Here is a 6,658-nt window from a genome sequence, read left to right as displayed (position 1 = left end):
TTTTTTTCTGCGACCTTCGGAACCTCAAATCTGACCCGAGGCCTAGCATTGCAGTGTAGTTCCCTTTATCGGACGCTTGTAAGAGTCCCACAAAATCGAGACCAACGCCATTTTATTCGCCATGGCCTGAATATGGATATTCGGGAGTGTTACATATTTAAAAAAATATCTATCACTTAATTGTTAAGGCATTTGGCCCAAAGGTCACCGTGGCAGTCTTTCGGCTGACCTTTGACCTTTGCAAACGTCGTGGAAATTCGAGACCGGTTCCATTGGATTCGACATGTCCTGAATATGGATATTGGAGGTTCTTACATATTTTTAAAAATATATATCACCCCGTTTTTTTAAGAATTTGGCCCAAAGGGTCACCGTTGCAGTCTTTTTTCTGACCATGGACCTTTGCAAACGTCCTGGAAAGTCGAGACCGGCCCCATTGAATTTGGGACGCTCTAAATATGAATAAAATGTCTCGTTTGCGAAGAATAGGGTTAGGGAACATATTTTAAAGGTGTGTTTTGTCTGTTTTCACTTCTGTGGAGAGAGGGGAGAGGAGGCAGTCTTTTTGCTGACCATTGACCTTTGCAAACGGCGTGGAGAGCCCAGACCGACGCCATTGGATTCTGCATTTTCTAAATATGAATAAAATGTCTAGTTTGTGAAGAATAACATTAATGAACATGTTGTGTTTTGTGTTTTGTCTGTTCATTCAAAAAGAGAGGAGAGGAGAGGAGGGGAGAGGCATATGCCTTCATACATGTGGATGGGCTGTGGCGCTGTTCTGAATTCCACTGGCAGATGACGGTCTTTTCTTTGATTCGTTTCTCTGACTTCCTATGTAAGTGCTGCTATTAAAATGCTTACTTTAAAAAGACTAAAATAGCTAAAATACAACAATTCATGGTCATAAGTTCATAAAGCATAATTCATAATAATGTCATGATACAATAATAAATATGTGGTTCATAATTGATTTCATATGAGGTTAAAAATGTAAACATTTTGTGATGATAACTTTCTGAGGCAGAACCAAGTTCCCTGTCTGTCAGTAGCAACACTGGACCATGATTGATTGACTGATTGATGCATGATTGCCTGGCATTGCACACAGGTGGTACAAACATTTCTCTCACTCATTCAGACTCTGGTCTGCACAAGGAAGCACACTCGCAGCAGAGTAGTGTGTTTGAACTGTTTAAAGTTATTAAACACGGTCAAAAGGACATTCAAAGGACTGTATGAAACTCAAGAAGCATCAAGAACCTCTTTACACAACAAGCGGCCAACGAGGTATTATTATTTGAGAGTTATCTTTGTTGTGTTGTATTGTGGTGTTTTGACGGACACGTTCACCTGCGCATCGCGCATTTCTACATGTTTTGTATTTCTTTGTTTGATCAATATTATGTATTGCGACGTAATTTGTTGATTGTTTATGTGTTTATTATTTTGTGTGAACATAGTTCTCACGGCATGGAACAGCAGAGGGATGAGAAGAATACCCAATAAATGCCCGTTTATAAAGAACCGACCTGTGTCGTCAATGTTGTGAGAAGAGCTACATCCTACGTGTGTGTGTTTCGTGTCGTGTCATTCATCATCACTTTGTTTACTTTACTTTATCACAGCTAACAGTCACATCAAGGTCTGTGAAATAGTTAGTAATGAATGAATAGCTGACTCTGTCGCGATTTTGGCTTTTATGGTGAATGTTTTACAACTATATGAACTTCAACTTTGGCCAGTAGTTGTACAAAGCCATGGGTCTGAATGTAAACAAAGTATATTGTTAGAAAGGTTCCAAAGATTACCACCTTAAGAACTGTTCAGCGCAACATGTACCTGCCACCTTAAGTGCGCAATGCATTGTGTGTCATTATTCCAGTCAGAGCGGAGCGGTGAATGCAAGTCTCACAAGTTCACTCGTCTCCTAATTCTTTCTTCATTGTGCAGCACTGCAGTGCCAGTGTGCGTCTTTGACTACTGTAAGTGTATTATTTAGTTCAGTGATGCCTGCTGATTGTCATCTCTGTATGCTGTTTAGTCACCGCTGTTTCTGTGTGTTTAGTCCGTCGCTGGTTTGAGTGACAGTGATTGATTACTTGGTTCCTTCATTCAATGTCCTACATTGCGTGCCTTCGGCACGTCACTTCATTATATTTCCCTATGTTTCCGTAACATGTAGGAGAGTGCATTTAGGAAGAACCGACGTGTATGTATATGTTAAGCTCCGTGTTCAGCACGTTAGGTCTGTGAATTGTTTGGTCATGTGTATATCACGGGCGCCGCCATTGTGCAACGTCCCGCAGCTGCGGTCGGCCCTTTGATGTTTAATTAAGCCAATTTAGTGCAGATTTGGGCCGCAGAGACTTATTAATGGAGTCATTGATACATGGTTGATCTTATTGGGCAGCTTACATAGAAAGGTGTAGTGTGTACTAATGTTATGATGATATTAATGTGCTCCAGTATCCTGTTATAGTGTATGGTAATTCTGTACTCATACTTATTATTGTTTGTGTCTGTATTTATTGCAGAAACCACATTGACACGCACTCAGTGCTGTATACCACCACATTGCCATGCCTGTATGCCTGTGCCTACAACTATACAGTAAACTACCATAAACCCCCTTCACTCTCCTGTCCATTGTGTTCTGACCGACGCCCCAGGGGGCGAATGACTTACAACTAACACAGAACTAGTCCATATATTACAGTCCTTTCAAATCCTCTCCAACATATATGCTGCTTTATAAGACAACGTTTTATTTTTATATTGAGTGGTGGTGTGATTTGCATGTTATGTAATGAGTCCGAGTTTGTATTGTGCTAAACCAGTCACCAGTAGCATGGATAAGAAGCTAACTATGCTAATTGGAATTAGCATTAAGCTAACTGCATCCACTATAATGTTACACATTATATTAATGTGCTCTGTGTGTTCAGCCATGGCCAGGACGTCGAGGCACGACCGAGAGATGGCGCTGGACGCCAAGAGACGTCTGTGTGTGAGTTCAGATCCCGTGGAGAGGCTGAGGCTGCAGTGCCTGGCCCGAGGGTCGTCTGGCATCAATGGCCTGGGCAGGTGAGTGTGTGCGCGTGCGTGTGTGTGCGCGCGTGCCTCCCTCAGGCACAGCAGAGGCGTACATACAGACAGTTGGACTGTGAGGTGACGTGGCAGCCCTCCTCCTCCTCCTCGCCATCACCCAGGAAGCCTTGGAGGTGTCGGCCGGTGTTGCTGGGCTCTATAACATATGAAAATCAGACCGGAAGGCCTTACCGTTGTGGCGTTCTACAGAAGCAAAGGTTTTAAATAGCAGATCTACAAGCTCGTAGCGCGCCACTCGGTGTAGTGGAACGTTCGCGCGCGCCATGTCGACTAGAAAGGTCGCCCGAGGACGTACTACAGTTCCACGCGTGCGTCTCGTGGAGCTCTATAACATATCCGTAAATCAGACCGGAAGGCCTTACCGTTGTGGCGTTCTACAGAAGCAAAGGTTTTAAATAGCAGATCTACAAGCTCGTAGCGCGCCACTCGGTGTAGTGGAACGTTCGCGCGCGCCATGTCGACTAGAAAGGTCGCCCGAGGACGTACTACAGTTCCACGCGTGCGTCTCGTGGAGCTCTATAACATATCCGTAAATCAGACCGGAAGGCCTTACCGTTGTGGCGTTCTACAGAAGCAAAGGTTTTAAATAGCAGATCTACAAGCTCGTAGCGCGCCACTCGGTGTAGTGGAACGTTCGCGCGCGCCATGTCGACTAGAAAGGTCGCCCGAGGACGTACTACAGTTCCACGCGTGCGTCTCGTGGAGCTCTATAACATATCCGTAAATCAGACCGGAAGGCCTTACCGTTGTGGCGTTCTACAGAAGCAAAGGTTTTAAATAGCAGATCTACAAGCTCGTAGCGCGCCACTCGGTGTAGTGGAACGTTCGCGCGCGCCATGTCGACTAGAAAGGTCGCCCGAGGACGTACTACAGTTCCACGCGTGCGTCTCGTGGAGCTCTATAACATATCCGTAAATCAGACCGGAAGGCCTTACCGTTGTGGCGTTCTACAGAAGCAAAGGTTTTAAATAGCAGATCTACAAGCTCGTAGCGCGCCACTCGGTGTAGTGGAACGTTCGCGCGCGCCATGTCGACTAGAAAGGTCGCCCGAGGACGTACTACAGTTCCACGCGTGCGTCTCGTGGAGCTCTATAACATATCCGTAAATCAGACCGGAAGGCCTTACCGTTGTGGCGTTCTACAGAAGCAAAGGTTTTAAATAGCAGATCTACAAGCTCGTAGCGCGCCACTCGGTGTAGTGGAACGTTCGCGCGCGCCATGTCGACTAGAAAGGTCGCCCGAGGACGTACTACAGTTCCACGCGTGCGTCTCGTGGAGCTCTATAACATATCCGTAAATCAGACCGGAAGGCCTTACCGTTGTGGCGTTCTACAGAAGCAAAGGTTTTAAATAGCAGATCTACAAGCTCGTAGCGCGCCACTCGGTGTAGTGGAACGTTCGCGCGCGCCATGTCGACTAGAAAGGTCGCCCGAGGACGTACTACAGTTCCACGCGTGCGTCTCGTGGAGCTCTATAACATATCCGTAAATCAGACCGGAAGGCCTTACCGTTGTGGCGTTCTACAGAAGCAAAGGTTTTAAATAGCAGATCTACAAGCTCGTAGCGCGCCACTCGGTGTAGTGGAACGTTCGCGCGCGCCATGTCGACTAGAAAGGTCGCCCGAGGACGTACTACAGTTCCACGCGTGCGTCTCGTGGAGCTCTATAACATATCCGTAAATCAGACCGGAAGGCCTTACCGTTGTGGCGTTCTACAGAAGCAAAGGTTTTAAATAGCAGATCTACAAGCTCGTAGCGCGCCACTCGGTGTAGTGGAACGTTCGCGCGCGCCATGTCGACTAGAAAGGTCGCCCGAGGACGTACTACAGTTCCACGCGTGCGTCTCGTGGAGCTCTATAACATATCCGTAAATCAGACCGGAAGGCCTTACCGTTGTGGCGTTCTACAGAAGCAAAGGTTTTAAATAGCAGATCTACAAGCTCGTAGCGCGCCACTCGGTGTAGTGGAACGTTCGCGCGCGCCATGTCGACTAGAAAGGTCGCCCGAGGACGTACTACAGTTCCACGCGTGCGTCTCGTGGAGCTCTATAACATATCCGTAAATCAGACCGGAAGGCCTTACCGTTGTGGCGTTCTACAGAAGCAAAGGTTTTAAATAGCAGATCTACAAGCTCGTAGCGCGCCACTCGGTGTAGTGGAACGTTCGCGCGCGCCATGTCGACTAGAAAGGTCGCCCGAGGACGTACTACAGTTCCACGCGTGCGTCTCGTGGAGCTCTATAACATATCCGTAAATCAGACCGGAAGGCCTTACCGTTGTGGCGTTCTACAGAAGCAAAGGTTTTAAATAGCAGATCTACAAGCTCGTAGCGCGCCACTCGGTGTAGTGGAACGTTCGCGCGCGCCATGTCGACTAGAAAGGTCGCCCGAGGACGTACTACAGTTCCACGCGTGCGTCTCGTGGAGCTCTATAACATATCCGTAAATCAGACCGGAAGGCCTTACCGTTGTGGCGTTCTACAGAAGCAAAGGTTTTAAATAGCAGATCTACAAGCTCGTAGCGCGCCACTCGGTGTAGTGGAACGTTCGCGCGCGCCATGTCGACTAGAAAGGTCGCCCGAGGACGTACTACAGTTCCACGCGTGCGTCTCGTGGAGCTCTATAACATATCCGTAAATCAGACCGGAAGGCCTTACCGTTGTGGCGTTCTACAGAAGCAAAGGTTTTAAATAGCAGATCTACAAGCTCGTAGCGCGCCACTCGGTGTAGTGGAACGTTCGCGCGCGCCATGTCGACTAGAAAGGTCGCCCGAGGACGTACTACAGTTCCACGCGTGCGTCTCGTGGAGCTCTATAACATATCCGTAAATCAGACCGGAAGGCCTTACCGTTGTGGCGTTCTACAGAAGCAAAGGTTTTAAATAGCAGATCTACAAGCTCGTAGCGCGCCACTCGGTGTAGTGGAACGTTCGCGCGCGCCATGTCGACTAGAAAGGTCGCCCGAGGACGTACTACAGTTCCACGCGTGCGTCTCGTGGAGCTCTATAACATATCCGTAAATCAGACCGGAAGGCCTTACCGTTGTGGCGTTCTACAGAAGCAAAGGTTTTAAATAGCAGATCTACAAGCTCGTAGCGCGCCACTCGGTGTAGTGGAACGTTCGCGCGCGCCATGTCGACTAGAAAGGTCGCCCGAGGACGTACTACAGTTCCACGCGTGCGTCTCGTGGAGCTCTATAACATATCCGTAAATCAGACCGGAAGGCCTTACCGTTGTGGCGTTCTACAGAAGCAAAGGTTTTAAATAGCAGATCTACAAGCTCGTAGCGCGCCACTCGGTGTAGTGGAACGTTCGCGCGCGCCATGTCGACTAGAAAGGTCGCCCGAGGACGTACTACAGTTCCACGCGTGCGTCTCGTGGAGCTCTATAACATATCCGTAAATCAGACCGGAAGGCCTTACCGTTGTGGCGTTCTACAGAAGCAAAGGTTTTAAATAGCAGATCTACAAGCTCGTAGCGCGCCACTCGGTGTAGTGGAACGTTCGCGCGCGCCATGTCGACTAGAAAGGTCGCCCGAGGACGTACTACAG

General features: G+C 48.1%; 1 protein-coding gene across 1 annotated transcript in view; it reads left to right on the top strand.

Moving 5' to 3' along the window:
* Positions 1-1,191: 1,191 nt before the first annotated feature.
* Positions 1,192-6,658, top strand: part of LOC306917814 (protein FAM13C-like) — a 12,394-nt gene continuing 6,927 nt past the window's right edge. The window contains exons 1-2 of the mRNA XM_079530718.1: positions 1,192-1,290; positions 2,949-3,087. The gene's annotated coding sequence lies outside the window, so the exon portion shown is untranslated. The remainder of the gene's footprint in view (positions 1,291-2,948; positions 3,088-6,658) is intronic.

This window comes from Electrona antarctica, assembly GCF_951216825.1.
Source record: "Electrona antarctica genome assembly, contig: scaffold_215, whole genome shotgun sequence".
Classification (NCBI taxonomy): Eukaryota; Metazoa; Chordata; class Actinopteri; order Myctophiformes; family Myctophidae; genus Electrona; species Electrona antarctica.
Note: the sequence above shows the minus strand (reverse complement) of the source record. Positions and strands in the feature narration are given on the sequence as shown.